General features: G+C 39.8%; 1 protein-coding gene across 3 annotated transcripts in view; it reads left to right on the plus strand.

Moving 5' to 3' along the window:
• Positions 1-16,637, plus strand: part of JADE3 (jade family PHD finger 3) — a 152,554-nt gene that overhangs the window by 12,706 nt on the left and 123,211 nt on the right. The gene's annotated exons all lie outside the window — the stretch shown is intronic.

The raw sequence follows: 16,637 nt of genomic DNA on the forward strand, positions 1-16,637 counted from the left end.
TTGCACAGTATCTCCATTTCAATCTAGAAAGGTTTACTTCTTTTAAGAATTCTATTTTTATACTAATGATACATGAATGCATCCTAGCAAAAAATTGAAAAATTGTAGAAAGAGCCATGGTTGTTCTTGACATCCTCATCCTATCACATTCTCCTTCCCAGGGTTAATTTTGATTACTATTTCTGTTTGACTGTAGAAATTGCTATGTGAAATATCATGCCATCTAATAACTTAGTAAATACTTTTATTTTTAAGGGAACAAGCTTTCAAATTTATTTAACTTTTAAGGAATGCTTATTTAAAGAGATGACTATTATCATTCAGTGAGGATGTGTGGCCTGATGATGGTTCTTTGTTTCACTTTATAGTATAGCTATTTTAATTGTTAAATCCTACGTTAGTGGTCAGTGGAAATGTTGTAGTAAATGGGAAACACAGAAATTAGTAGTGACCAAAAAGATGACCTATTGGCCGGGCGCGGTGGCTCACGCCTGTAATCCCAGCACTTTGGGAGGCTGAGGCAGGGGGATCACAAGGTCAGGAGATCGAGACCATCCTGGCTAACACAGTGAAACCCCGTCTCTACTAAAAATACGAAAAGAAATTAGCTGGGCGTGGTGGCAGGCAGCTGTAGTCCCAGCTACTCGGGAGGTTGAGGCAGGAGAATGGCGTGAACCCGGGAGGCGGAGCTTGCAGTGAGCCGAGATCACGGCACTGCACTCCAGCCTGGGCGACAGAGCAAGACTCTGTCTAAAAAAAAAAAAAATGATGACCTATTGACTTTTTTTTTTTCTTTTTTGAGAGTCAGGGTCTCACTCCATCACCCAGGCTGGAGTGCACTGGCGCTGTCATAGCTGACTGCAGCCTCAAACTCCTGGGCTCAAGTAATCTTCCCACCTCAGCTTCCTGAGTAGCTAGGACTACAGGTGTACACCACCATGCCCAGCTAATTTCATTTTATTTTATTTTAAGAGATGGGACCTTACTGTGTTGCCCAGGCTGGTCTTGAACTCCTGGGCTCAAGCAATCCTCCTGCCTCAGCTTCCCAAAGTGCTAGGATTATAGGCCTGAGGCACTACACCTGGCCTATTGACTTAAAAAAATTATACAGTAGGATGGACTTTTTTGGGGTTATTTATGGTTCTGTGGATTTTTTTTTTTTTAAGACAGGGTGTCACTTTGTGGCCCAAGCTTGAGTGTCACAGTTGTCACTCACTGTAGCTTTGAACTCCTGGGCTCAAGCAATCCTCCTACCTTAGCCTCCTGAGTAGCTAGGCCTACAGGCACGCATTACCACACCTAGCTAATTTTTTAGTTGTTTTGTAGAGATGAGGTCTCACTATGTTGCCCAGGCTGGTCTTGAACTCCTGGGCTCAAGTGATCCTCCCACCTTGGCCTCCCAAAGTGCTGGGATTACAAGCATGAGCCACCACACCTGACCCAGTTCTGTGGATTTTTAACACATAAATAGATCAGTGCAACCACCACCACAATCCGCTACAATCAAGGTGCAGAACAGTTCTATTACCCCAAAAAATTCCTTTGTGCTGACTCTTTAGTCATATTCTCTTTCTATCCTAAACTCTGGCAGCCACTGATCTGTGTTCTATCACTACAGTTTTGCTATTTTGAGAATATCACATAAATGGAGTCAAACTGTAATCTTTTGAGTCTCATTTTCCTCTCTCAGGGTAATGCTTTTGAGATTCATCCAAGTTGTATATATCAATGGTTTGTTCCTTTTTATTGCTGAGTAGTATTCCATTGTCCAAATATACCACAGCTTGTTTAATCATTCACCATTGAAGGGCATTTGAGTTGTCTCCAGTTTTTGGTGATTGAGTAGAGCCACTATAAAAATTCATATACATGTGTTTGTGTGCATATAAGTTTGCATTTCTCTAGGATAAATACCTGGGAGTATGATTGCTAGAATTGTACTACCATTCATGGTAAAACTAGTTAGCTAGAGTTTGAATGCTAGAATGGATAGAGTAGCAGAGACCCAAGTTTGAATCCTGCTTTTTCTTTTTACTAACTCTGCAACCTTGAGTCAGTTTAACCTCTTTGTGCCTCAGTTTCCTCATTTGTAAAATGAAGTTAATAACCACTGGTATTGTTGTGTGAAATAGATGACATATTAAGGATAAAATGCTGAGCAATATATGACATACTGAATATATTATTATCTCATGTTTAATAGAACCTTTTTTGTGAGAAACATTCATCTTTGATGAATTAAAATGGAGAAATTAAGTAATCTGTAAGTGTGGCGTGTTTGGTAGGCAAGCCTTCAAAATATGTTGTCCCTGGGGAAAATTTCAGAAGTCCTCAGTGGTGAAAAGGTTTAGGAACATAGATGTATGAGAGTCTTGTATAACATCCAAAGGTTGGACCAGATGCCCAAGTTTGGTGGTTTGACTTGCCCTCTCAACACTGAAGAATCAGATTCACCAAAAATTGAATACATTCCTATATTTCATGTAAGAAGCTGCAAAAAGTAGCTCAGAATCAGTGAACACTTATTGAGCTCAGGAGATCCACCTGCCTTGGCCTCAGAAAGTGCTGGGATTACAGACGGGAGCCACCACACCTGGCTTAATCTCCCCAGTTTTGAGAAACACATTGAGGTCGGAATTACAGAAATACTCAGCAAGTCTTGCCCTAGAGCACTATACCATTAGAAAATGCAGTGGAGACCCTTTCTTGCATAACTGCCACATAGTATGGTCTGGCTCAGTCTGAGCAGGCACCAAGGGCAGAGAGGATATGTTTTCCCCTGGAGAATTTTCCCCTCTCCTATGAGGTACGCACAGACGACTACTGATTCACTCACCAGGCAGTGGATGAAATTCAGCATTTGCAATAAGGAACCTAAATGTTCTTTTATTGTCTGTTCATCATTTTGTAATGTTTTCACATGGTACAGTCCATCAACTGTGACAGTTCTTTATCTGGGATTTCAGCAGAACTGGGTGGAACAAGAAGTCTTGAGCACACAATCTTAAGAGATGTCATCTCTGGACTGTTTCTGCACTGCCTTCCCTCCTGTGTACCATCAACAATCCAACACTCATGTTTACCTGCACCTTTCCTCACAGCTGGGAAATCCTTCCCTCTTTGCCCTGCCAATCCTGCCTGGGCCAATTCTTCCAAATTCCTGTAAATTCTATCTCAGCGAGAGATTTTCCACTACCCCCAACTCTACTCTTTTGGATGCCATCCCCTACTACATATTTCCTCATTAAGTCCTGTCTTTTCTATTCACTTTGGCACCTAATGCCATACTTCCTTACTCTGTGACCTATTTGTATACATGTGACTTGCAGGTATACAGCTAGACAGAGTGATAGAAAACCCTCAGGCTCTCTGCATCTTAACTCCCACAAATACCTGAAGGGGACTTGCTGCCTCCTATTCAATTAACAAACCAAACATCGATTATCATTTTGTGTAAAAAAAAAAATTACATGTAACATGTTCTTATTTGTGTTTTTTGGTTTTTCTTAAAGACAGGATTTCACTCTGTTACCGAGGCTGGAGTACAGTGGTGCTATCATAGCTCACTGTAACCTCGAACTTCTGGGCTCAAGCAATTGTTCTACCTCAGCTTCCTGAGTAGCTAGGACTACAGGTGCACACCACCATGCCTAGCTAATTAAATGGTGGGTTTTGTTTTGTTTTGTTTTTTGTAGAGACAGGGTTTCACTATATTGTGCAGGCTGGTCTTAAATTCCTGGCCTCAAGTGATTCTCCTGCCTCAGCCTCCCAAAGTGCTGAGATTACAAGTGTGAGCCACCCTCCCCAGCTGCATGTAGCGTGATCTAATGGCCATATACTTCCTGTGGAAAACAATAGTTAGGAAAAGAAATATACATTTTGCAGATTGTCAAAACTGCTGCTTTGCCATGCTACTGTTGTGAAAAGTGTGGCTGTACAGTCTGCCTGGGTAAAGTATGGCTTCAGAGTGTAGATTGCAGACAGCTTTTCCCTGGCTCCATTTTGGTTTGTAGCCTTCCTCGTGATTCCTTGCCCACTTACAATGTTAACACCAGGAATTTTGTCTTTTCAAATACAGACAAAACTTTGACTATAAACAGCTGTATCTTACTTGTCTCACATGAAACTTATACAGGAGGGGTGTTTGTGTATGTGTATGTGATGAGCCTAAATTTAGCTCTCTCTGAAATAACTAACATAAATCCAGAAGAAACTTTTTTTTCTTTCTTTAGTTGATAGTATGGATTAGAAAAGTTTAGATGCAAGAAGGAGCTTTTTTAGACTTCTAAATAAACTTACTTGAAAGAGCTCCAATTGTGCCCCTTAGCCTCTTAAGGATATCCATGTAGACACTTGCCTTTAGGGTAACTGTCTCTAGGCTGCTTTCTTCCCATAATCTCTATGTCACCATATTCCAAGTCCGACTCAACTTCCTTCTGGACTGCTGTCCATAAAAATGCAGACCCAAAAGGCTTCTTCACTATACCTTTGTTTCCCACCCTCACCACTAGGCTACCACTGACCTCTGGCTGTGCACTGCACAGTAAGTAGTGTGTGTACCCTCTAGAACCTGACATTCAAGGTCCCCCATACCCAATCATAATCTTTCCCACTACCCTTGACTCCTCTCAAATACCTTTCTCTAGCCACTCTGTCCAAGCATGTATTCACTAGAGTCTAAATATACCATGAGTCATTCTGACCGTCTGCCTCTGCCTGGAGTGTTCTCCATATTGCTCTGAGTTTGTTCCATCCTGTGTGTTCTTCAGGACCCAGTGAAAAGCTCATCTTTTCACTACAGTGGTTTCTTCCACCTCTGAAGCCCCACAGGACTAAATGTGCTCAACACTCATTTACCCAGATGGGATAGTGTGGTAGAGTACTTACTGGCTACAATGTCCTTTCATCTCTGTATGTACACTTAGAGTGTGATTTTGCAGATCCTCACAACAAGAGGTGGAGTCTGTTTCTCTACTCCTTGAATCTGGGCTGTCCTTGTGACTCGCTTTGGTCAGTAAAACATGGCACAGGTAACTCCAGATGACTTATGAGCCTAGGTCTCAAGAAGTCTTGTAGCTTCCTTCTTACTCTCCATTCTGAGGCAACCATGTGAGGAAGCCCCAGCTAACCTGCTGGAGGAAGAGAGATGGTGTGGAGAGGGAGAGAGAGATCCAGTCATCAACCAGCCATCAGATATGTGAGTGAAGCCATCTTAGAACATTCAGCCCCAGTCACATTGGCAGATGACTGTAACCATATGAGGGACCACAGAAAAGACCAGCAGAACAACCACCTAGCTGATTCTAGCCCAAATTGCTAATCCACAGAATTGTGAGCTAATAAAATGGTTATTATTTTAAGCTACTAAGTTTTGGGGTGAATTACATGGCAATAAATAACTGAAAGGGCAGGGTTTGTACTGCTATATCCCCAGGGCCTAGAGGGCATGACCATGGCAGGTTTTCAGTAAAAGACTGTTGTGGATTACTGTCATTGTGGTGTCACTCCTCTTTTTGCTTAATAGACAACCAAACTTCCCAGTCCTCTTGGCTCTCACAAAAGTTCAAAGCTTGACTTCAACACATTCTTCCAGAATAACACCTTGAAGTTCTTCTTTGCCCCACTGCACCAGTATCCATCCATTTGCCCCCATCACAGCCCTATGACAGACAGTTCATTACACCCCACCTCAGCTCCATGTTGCATCCCTCCTACTTACCCTCATTCTCTAACCCTGTGGGGTCAACCCATTGACCACCTCAGTGCCATAAAGCTCTTCTCAACTTCCCAGCCCTCCATCCATACCCTGAACGCTTACTACCTGAATCACATGTGCTTATAATTAGGAGGAACCTTAGAAATTGAGACAGCCCCGTCTAGTTATGAATGAGGAAAGGAAGGCCCAGATAAGAAATAATAATAAATGGCTTATTCAAAGTCACATGGTGGCAATGTCAAAAGTAGAGCCCACATCTCACACAGATGATTACCTAGTGGATTGCCTGTGTTTTCCTGCATCTCGTGCTTGATTGTTGTGTAGGACAATGCCTTTAATGATTAAACTATGGGAATTCTTTGGAGGCAGGCATAATACCTTTTACTTATGCCTTTTCTCATTCCCTGGCATATCTCCACTTAAAGACTAACCAGTGACTACTAGACACATCAGTAGTCAATAAATACCTGTTGATTAATTGACATTTTAAAAACAATTATGCATGGAACTTTTTAATGTATTGTTTGTGGTAGTAATTATAATAGTATACATTTGTCAAAACTTTAACTGTACATTAAAAAGGGTAAATTACAGTATATGTAAATTTTTTTCTTTTTTTTTTTTTGAGACAGAGTCTCACTCATGTTGCCCAGGCTGGAATGCAATGGCATGATCTCAGCTCACTGCAACCAGGTTCAAGCGATTCTCCTGCCTCAGCCTCCTGAGTAGCTGGGATTACAGGTGCCCGCCACCATGCCCAGCTAATTTTTTGTATTTTTAGTAGAGACGGGGTTTCACTATATTGGCCAGGCTGGTCTTGAACTCCTGACCTCAGGCGATCCACCTGCCTCGGCCTCCCAAAGTGCTGCGATTACAGGCATGAGCCACTACGCCCAGCCTATATAAATTTTTTAAATTAAAGTGTAGTCAAAGCAATTATGCTGAAGAAATCCATTTATTTGATAAATGTGGCTAAATATATAGGTAACATGTTACTATGTGAAAAGAAGTTTGGCCCTTTGAAAATAAACTTGCATATAATAGGCACTCAGTGTTAGTTTCCTTCTTCCTTGTATACCAATGCTTCATGATCACCTGTCAAGGCTGCTAAAGAAAGCATTCTTGTACTAGAAGATAGCTGGATCTGATCTGACTTCTAAGATTCTGTGATTTGTTTAAAAGGTAAATAAATGACTGTTTTGAAATGCCTGTGTAAAGTAAAAATACGTAAGCACTACAACACTGTTCTAAAAGGTAGCCCCCTAGGACCTTAATTTTACTTTCAAAGACTTAGTTACAAAATAAACCATTAGTCCCCTGTTAATAGAAATTACTTAAAACTTAAAGCAAAAGGATGTCTGAATATCCTTTCAGTGTCATACTGGAGCATTGGCTGACGGGCCTACCCAAGAATTACTTAGTTCTCTAGGGGATTGCATCTTTGTTTGGCTCACTGTTCACTAATGATTAGAGTCGAGACCTTTTCAAGCAACATGTTAACTTATAGATTTTTGCCTGGTAGAGATGTAAAATTTTCTGTTTGGTATAAGAAATTATCCTAAAGACTACAGATTAACTTTCCTATAGGGCATAACCACTTTTCTGTCTAATTTAGCAATTTTATTCGAGCATTCTTTCAAGGCCTATATATAGCAAGTCTCTCAAATATTCTTTGAATAAGCTTTAAATCCTGTTAGTTCCCTAATAAGTTAAATGTCTTTGACATGTGTTCAGTCTACATTTGTATGAGTTATGTTTTTAATTTTGAAAATTACATTTCGATACCCAAACATTCTACAACATTGCCTGTGTGTCATGACCCATCCTGTACAGAGTCCCTGAAATCCATTACTGACTGTTGGTTTTGATGCTGTGCTAGCACCTTCAAATACCTTTGTGATCATGCTAGTACTTGAAGAGGTCTTCACAGGAATAATTTTGGATACCTCTGCAGGTACTCAAGAACACTGCAGAAAGACTTTCTGGGACTTCTCTCACAAAATGAGAAACTAATGTTCCTTCCTATCATGTTATTGTTCTGTCTATAAGCTGAGAGGATGACATTAAGAGCCTTTGTTTTAGGAGATCCATGGCAAACAGACTCACACAGGGTCTTTCTTGTTAAACACTGTTTCTATAATCTGCCTTTCCTAGTAATGGCCATAAAATAACTATATCATAGCAATAAAAATTGATAAAACTATCAGCTGCCTCAAAAATCTAATAGCTTTGGCAAAATATACTATAGCTCATGTATATCCTCTTTTTCTCTAACAGATTTTAATACTTTTCCTTTTCATACTACTGAACAGCATAATCAAATCAACAAATTCAGCTAATGGCCATTGTGTTGTGGGCACTGTGCTTGGCCCTGCACATCCCCATGTTCCCTCTCGCCTTTGTCAAAAACTAGCTCCACTGGTTCTTAATGTCAATCACTGATTTGCGGTTGTCCAGAATAAAAATGGAGAGCAGAGCCCAAACGGAGGGTGGCAGTCTGCCTTGTCATTACCCAAAGAACTAAAAATGGAGTCGTGCAAAAGAGTGGAACTCCTTCACATTAACAAAAGCTTAGTTATATACAGTACAAGACTACTGAATATTAAACACACAAATTTGAAATATGCAGAGAACCAAGAAGAACAAGTTAAAACATGGTTCACTAATTCTGGTATTTATAAGTATTCTGAGTCAGCTTGACAACTTTATTGAAAGAAGCGTGAAACATCTTACAATAAAAATTCAAACTCAGAAGTAATCCAGGTGTGATTCCCATTCATACAAAAGGATCAAAGTGCCAACTTCGTATGCAGTATAGGGAATCCTCTGCAGAGGAAGTGTGAACCAAAACTTCAAAATACCAGGCAGGATGGGGTAGAGTGGTTTGAGAACAGGAGTGGAAGAAAAAATTTCAACCCACTTTTCCTGGTGATTATTTAAAAACAAAAAATCCACTATTTAATGTTTCACAATAAAGTGTTTTAGAAAAAGTAATTAGCTCGGCCAGCTTCTGCCCCAGGATGTAGAAAGCTGGAAGCAGCGTTGTTCCCATCCTTAAAATTTAAAAAAAAAATGCTGGGCTAATTTCAAATTCATGACTTTTGTCAAACCCATCAGAGAGAAGTATTTTCCCAAGTATTAGTTCAGAGAAGTATTTGTTCAAGTGTTTTGCTTATTTAAGTTGGGTTGTTTCTTACTGTTGTTTTTGAGGTTTTTTCCCTAATAGTCTGGGTAAAAATCCTTTGGTTATTTGATTTATCAGCAAATATTTTTTTGTATGTAGCTTGGCTTTTCATTGTCTTAATGGTGCCGTTCACTAAGCAAGATTTTCATTTTGTTTTTTTTTAAGATGGAGTCTCGGCTGTGTCACCCAAGCTGGAGTGCAGTGGTACAATCTTGGCTCACTGCAACCTCTGCCTCCCAGATTCAAGCAATTCTCATGACTCAGCCTCCCAAGTAGCTGGGACTACAGGCGCACACCACCACACCTGGCTAATTTTTTTTTTTTTTTTTTTTTTTTGAGACGGAGTCTTCCCTCTGTCACCCAGGCTGGAGTGCAGTGGCACGATCTAGGCTCACTGCAAGCTCCGCCTCCCGGGTTCAAGCGATTCTCCTGCCTCAGCCTCCCGAATAGCTGACAGGTGCCTGCCACCACGCCCGGCTAATTTTTTATATTTTTAGTAGAGATGGGGTTTCACTGTGTTAGCCAGGATGGTCTCGATCTCCTGACCTCGTGATCCGCCCGCCTCGGCCTCCCAAAGTGCTGGGATTACAGGTGTGAGCCACCATGCCTGGCCTTTTTTTTTGTATTTTTAGTAGATGTGGGGTTTTACCATGTTGGCCAGGCTGGTCTCCAACTCCTGATCTCAAGCAATCCAACTACCTCGGCCTCCCAAAGTGCTGGGATTACAAGCCTGAACCACTGTGCCCGGCCTTCTTCTATGTTTATGAGAAAAACTTGCTTATAAAAGTTTTATAATTTTGCATTTATGTCTATTTTGAGTTAATCTTTGTAAATGGAGTGAGGTTTAGGTGAAGGTCTATTTTTGTGTATATGGATGTCTTTAATTTACTTTTGCATCTTTGTTGAAAATCAGTTGCCTATATTTATGTGGGTCAGTTTCTGGTCTCTCTGTTGTTCTGTTGGTCTATTCTCAGTCTCACTCTGGGTCCCAGGCTGGCGTGTACAGTGGTGCGATCTCAGCACACTGCAACCTCCACCTCCCAGGTTCAAGCCATTCTTGTGCCTCAGCCTCCTGAGTAGCTGGGATTATAGGTGCCCACCACCATGCCCAGCTAATTTTTGTATTTTTAGTAGAGACGGGGTTTTGCCATGTTTGCCAGGCTGGTCTCAAACTCCTGACCTCAAGTGATTCACCTGCTTCAACCTCCCAAAGTGCTGGGATTACAGACATGAGCCACTGTGCCCAGCTTGTTGGTCTGTTTTTAATCACTTTGCCAATACCACTATCTTGATTACTATAGCTTTATAGTAAGTTTTAAATTCAATTGTTATTATTCCTCCAATTTTATTCTTCTTTTTAAAAAGTGTTTTTGGCTATTCTAGTTATTTTGCTGTTCTTTATAAATTTTAGAAGCCGCTTGTCTCTATCTACAAAAATAGGCTGTGGACTCTTACCAGTCTGTGGCCTGTTAGGAACCAGGCCACACAGGAGGAGGTGAACAGTGGGCAAGCAAACATTCCTGCCTGAGCTCCACCTCCTATCAGATCAGTGGTTGCATTAGATTCTCATAGGAGCACAAACCCTGTTGTGAACCGCTAATGTGAGGGATCTAGGTTGCACACTCCTTATGAGAATCTAATACCTGATGATCTGAGATGGAACAGACAGTTTCATCTGGAAAATCATCCTCCCTTCCCCCATCCGTGGAAAATTGAAACCTGTCCCTGGTGCCAAAAAGGTTGGGGACTGCTGCCTTATTGTACAGGCTGATACTTCCAGTATGACGTTGAATAGGAGTCATGAGAAAGGGCACCTTTTTCTTGTTTCAACTTTAAGTCTTTCACTTTTTTTTTTTTTTTTTTGAGACAAGGTTTCCCTCTGTCACCCAGGCTGGAGTGCAGTGGCGTGAACACGGCTCACTGCAGCCTTGATCTCCTGGGCTAAAGCCTCGACCTCCTGAGATTACAGGCATGAGCTACCACACCTGGCTGATTTTTCTTTTTTTAGATTTAACGTGGTAGAATACATTGATTTTTTTTTTTTTTTTTTTTTGAGAGTCTCATTCTATCACCCAGGCTGGAGTGCAGTGGCACGATCTTGGCTCACTGAAACCTCCGCTTCCTGGGTTCAAGCAATTCTCCTGCCTTAGCCTCCTGAGTAGCTGGGATTACAGGCACCTGCTACCATACCCAGCTAATTTTTGTATTTTTAGTAGAAACGGGGTTTCACCATGTTGGCCAAGCTGGTCTTGAATTCCTGATCTCAGGTGATCCGCCCACCTCAGCCTCCCAAGAATACACTGATTTTTGAACACTGAACCCAACCTGCCTTACATTCCTAGGATAAACCCCACTTGGTTGAGGGGCATTATTATTTTTACATATTGCTGTTAGATTTGCTAATATTTTGTTGGAGGTGTTTGTTTCTATGTTCATGAGGGATATTGGTCTGTAGTTTTCTCTTTTTGTATGTATTGTCTGTGTTTGGTATCAAGGCTTCATAAGATGAATTGGGAAAGCTTCCCTCCTTGCCCATATTCTGGAAGAGATCTTGTAGATTTTTGTTTGTTTGTTGGAATTTGCCAGTAAAACCATCTGGGTCTGGGCATTTCTTTTTTAAAAGGTTTTAAACTTTGAATTCAGTTTCCTTAGTAGTTGTGGGAGTATTCAGGTTATTTCATTTTCAATGAGTTTTAGTAGTTTGTTATTTACAGGGGATTGCTCCATTTCATTTAAGTTGTCTATGTGTGCAGAGTTGTTCATAGTGTCCATTTATTATCCTTTTAATATCTGCAGGACCTGTAGTGATATGCCCTCTTTCATTCTTGATATTAGTAATTTGAGTGTTCTTTTTTGCTTTTCAGTTGTGCTAGAGGTTTATCAATTTTGTTGATCTTTTCAAAGAACCAACTTTTGGCTTCATTGATTTTTCTCTGTTGTTTTTCTGTGTAGTCCTTTATCTTGACTGTTTCCTAATCATCTTGCTTTGGATTTATTTTGCTCTTCTTTTCATAGTTCCCTAAGGTAGAAGTGTAGGGTTTTTTTTTGAGACCTTTTTTCCTCCTAAAAGAGAACTTAATCCTATAAATTTCTCTCTAAGCACTGTTTCAACTGTAGTCCACAAAATGGGTTATATTTTTGGTTTTCTTGAGTTCAAAATACTTTATAATTTATCTTGAAAGTTTCTCTTTGATTCGTGGATTATTTAAATATATGCTGTCTAATATCCAAGTGTTTGGAGATCTTCCTCTTATGTCGCTGTTTTTGATTCTTATTTTAATTCCTTTATGGTCAGGGAACATGCTCTTTATGATTTCCATATTTTATATTTTGGAAGGTTTGTTTTATGATCTAGGATATGGTCTATCTTATTGAAAGAACACGTATTCTGCTATTTTGGGGTGAAGTGTTCTGTACATGTCAGGTAATGACGGTTGATGATGGTGTTCAGTTCTTGTATATTTTTGATGATTTTCTGTCTACTAGTTCTGTATATTAATTAGAGTGTTGAAACCTCCAAGTGTAATTGGATTTTTCTATTATTTTAGATCTTAGAGTTTTTGCTTCACGTATTTTGAAACACTGTTGTAAATGTTTACACATTTAGGATTGTTAAGTCTTTTGGGTATGTTAACCCTTTCAACATTATGTCACATCCCTCTGCATCCCTCTTCTATCTTGGTAATTTTCTTTGCTCTAAATTACTCCTTTTGGCCAGGCGTGGTGGCTCACACCTGTAATCTCAGCACTTTGGGAGGCCGAGGCAGGCAGATCACCTGAGGTCAGGAGTTTGAAACCAGCCTGACCAACATGGTGAAACGCCATCTCTATTAAAAATACAAAAAGTAGCCGGGCGTGGTGGTGGGCGCCTATAATTCCAGCTACTTGGGAGCTGAGGCAGAAGAATCATTTGAACCCGGGAGGTGGAGGTTGCAGTGAGCTGAGATCACGCCACTGCACTCCATCCTGGGCGATGAGCAAAACTGCGTCTCAAATAAATAAATAAACAAACAAATAAATACATTGTTCCTTTTGATCAGTGTTTGCATCACATATCTTTTTCCATCCTTTTGCTTTTCACTTACTTATATCATTGTATTTGAAGTGATTTTCTTACAGATAGTGTGTAGTTGGGTCATGTTTTAAAAATCCATTCTGACAATCTGTCTTTAAATTGTAATGTTTAGACCATTACATTTAATGTAATTATTGATATGATTGTTTTACATCTATCATTTTTTATTTTTGATAGCTGTTTTTATTTCCTTTTTCCCATTTTCCTGTCTTCTTTTGGTTATGTGAACATTTTTAGTGCTACTACATTTTTATTTACCTACTGTGATTTTTTAGTTATCTCTTTGTTTTTTGTGGTTGTTCTAGGGATTATAATATACATAGTTTTATACAGTCTACTTAGAGTCAGTACTTTACCACTTCAAGAGGAATGCAGAAACCTTACCACCCTGTAGGTCCCTTTACCCTCCTTTCTTTATGTCATAGTTGTCTTATATATTACACCTATACCTATTGAAAATTCCTTAACACATTGTTATCATTTTTGCTGTCAGCCACCAAACATATTTTAAAGAACTCAAGAGAAGAATAGTATATTGTATTTATCCAAATATTCACCATTTATGTTGCTCTTTTCATTCCTAATGTTCTAAGTTTCCTTCTGGTATCATTTACCAATTGTCTGAAGAACATCCTCTAGCAGTTCGTTTAGAGTAGGTCTGCTGGCTATAAATTCTCATTTCTGAAGGACATTTTTGCTGAGTATAGAATTCTGTGTTGTCATTTTTTTCCCCCAGCACTTCAAACGTGTTATGCCACTTCCTTCTGACCTCCATGGTTTCTTTTTTGAGACGGAGTCTCGCTCTGTCACCCAGGCCGGTGTGTAGTAGCATGATCTCAGCTCACTGCAACCTCCGCCTCCCTGGTTCAAGTGATTCTCCTGTCTCAGCCTCCTGAGTAACTGGGACTACAGGCACGTGCCACCATGCCCAGCTAATTTTTTATATTTTTAGTAGAGATGGGGTTTCACCATGTTTGCCAGGCTGGTCTCAAACTCCTGACCTCAAGTGATCCACTCACCTTCGCCTCCCAAAGTACTGGCGTGAGCCACCACACCCAGCCTGGCCTCCATGGTTTCTGATTAAAAATCCACTGTCATTCTAAATGTTGTACCCCCATAAGGTAGTGTAATAGCTGCTGCTTTCAAGATTTTTTTCTTTGTATTACTTTCAGCAGTTTGATTTAGGTATGCCTGGACGTGGGTTAATTTTTTTTTTTTTCTGTTGGGATTTTTCACTGCTCAGGCTATTGAAAGTATAAGTCAGCTCTAGATTTTATAATAGACTGGAATAATACTGATAAAAGACTTCTTTTGAAAGTGGCTTTGCATCATAGGGAATTGCACAGTGAAATGTATAAGTATTTGCTATACATCCCAGACAGAATTTAACGTTAGTAAATTCTAGTTGTAACTCCTGCTCCCTTTCAGTGATGTGGAAGATTGTTAGAAATAGACTAGAATGGAAGGAATTGAGCCCCAGAAAAAATAAGTGAGTTTTGTAGCTTTACATACCTAGTAAGTTGCAGGTCTTACTTACAGGTACTGTTTCCACTGTAATGTATTGCTGTGTACTTACAGAATTTTCCCCTCCCTCAAGCTGAAACTTTAACATAGGTTTATGGTGAGATACTGGTTTGAAATATCTACTTTTTATCAGGAAAAGTCTGAAAGTTTCAATTTCTTCAGTGAGGCATCAAGTCTTAGTTAAGAGCGCGATTGGCACCCTGTGGCCTGCCAGCCAAATCTAGTGTGCTACCTGTTTTTGTACAGTTCATAAGCTAAGAATGGGCTTTTCATTTTTAAATGGTTGGGAAAAAACTCAGAATATTTCATGACATGTAAAAATTATATGAAATTCAAATTTCAGTGTCCGTAAGTGAAATTTCATTGGAACCCAACCACATCTGTTTGTTTACGTATTGCCCATGGTTTATTTTACACTACAATGGCAGAATTGATTAGGACACAGACCAAATAGCCTGCAAAGCAAAAAATATTTACTGATTAGCCCTTTACAGAAAAAGTTCGCTAACTCCTGGTTTACAGTAATGTTGAGTGAATTGGGTTAGAGTGTCAGTGATCTGAACTGTGTGAAAAGAGTAGTTAGGATTCAAACTTTACTCTTTGAATAAGTATCTTAGATGTGAGAAAATTAGAAGATGAAAGTTAACTGATTATAATCCTAGTCTATTAACATATATTAAACATTATCAGTCCTACAGCAATATTCCACATTATCTGTACTTTTTAAATTAGCCCATCAGATCAGGAGAGGTTGATAGGAGGAAAAGTCGGAGTTGTTTCTACCTAGGTATTTGAAAATTGTTGGAGGCGTTGAGACCCATGCGTAAGGGACTTAGGAAGCCTTTATTGGCTGGAGGAGATAAAGGCTCTTATTTAAAATTCTGTGTTTTCCTGGTTATATTTCTGTTTTCCTAGAGTTGGGCTTTTTATAGGTCTAGTTAGTTACCTAGTTACCTTTCTGTAGGCTTCTTTTGTGAGGGTGTTTCTCTATGGCTAGTGGGAGGAAATGGCTGGTCATTTTTAAATGAAGAGGAAAGCCCACCTCTTACCAGGACCTCAGCCTGACATTGTCCCTTACCCCTATAGAGGCCTTTCTTCTGAGCCTATAGACCCACCTTGCCAGCTGACATCAGAAGCCTATTGAGATGTCCATAGCCTGTTGTTCTCAACCTCTTCCCATTTTCTCCCCTTCTTTTCAAAGACCAAATGAGCTACATCTACACTACGTATACATTTAAGGATTTTTTAAGGCACAAATCATCTTGTTACCCACTGAAATTTAAGCTTAGGTGGGTCACCTAAGAAACAACCTAGAAACTGCCAATTTTATTTTTTCATTTAAAAATATAATTTCAGCTTTTATTTTAGGTTGAGAAGGTACATGTGCAGGTCTGTCACGTGGGTATGTTGCATGACATTGAGGTTTAGGGTACAAATGGTCCTGTCACCCAGGCAGTGAGCATAGTACCTGATAGGTAGTGTTTCAGCCCTTCCTCTTCCCTCTCTCCCCATCTAGTAGTCCCCATCTTTATGTCTGTGTGTATCCAGTGTTTAGCTCCTGCTTATAGACAACAACATGCGGTATTTGGTTTTCTGTATTAATTCACTTAGGATAATGGCCTCCAGTTGCATCCATGTTGCTGCAAAGAACATGATTTCATTCTTTTTTATGGCTACATAGTATTCTATGGTATATACATACCATATTTTCTTTATCCAGTCCTCCTAGGTTGATACCATGTCTTTGCTATTGTGAATAGTGCTGTGATGAACATATGAGTGCATGTGTCTTTATGGTAGAATAATTTATTTTCCTTTGGGTGATATACCCAGTAGTGGAATTGCTGGGTCGAATAATAGTTTGATTCCACGTTCTTTGAGAACTCTCCAAACCACTTTCCACAGTGACTGGACTAATTTACATTCCCACCAACAGTGTCTAAATTCCTTTTTCTCTGCAGCCTCACCAGCATCTGTTACTTTTTGACTTTTTAATAATAGCCATTCTGACTGGAGTGAGATGGTATCTCATTGTGGTTTTGATTTGCATTTCTCTGACAATTAGTTTTGTTGAGCATTTTTTTCATGTCTGTTGGCCACTTGTATATGACTTCTTTTAAGAAGTGTCCATGTCCTTT

The sequence above is a fragment of the Pongo abelii genome, chromosome X, assembly GCF_028885655.2.
Source record: "Pongo abelii isolate AG06213 chromosome X, NHGRI_mPonAbe1-v2.0_pri, whole genome shotgun sequence".
Taxonomy (NCBI): Eukaryota; Metazoa; Chordata; class Mammalia; order Primates; family Hominidae; genus Pongo; species Pongo abelii.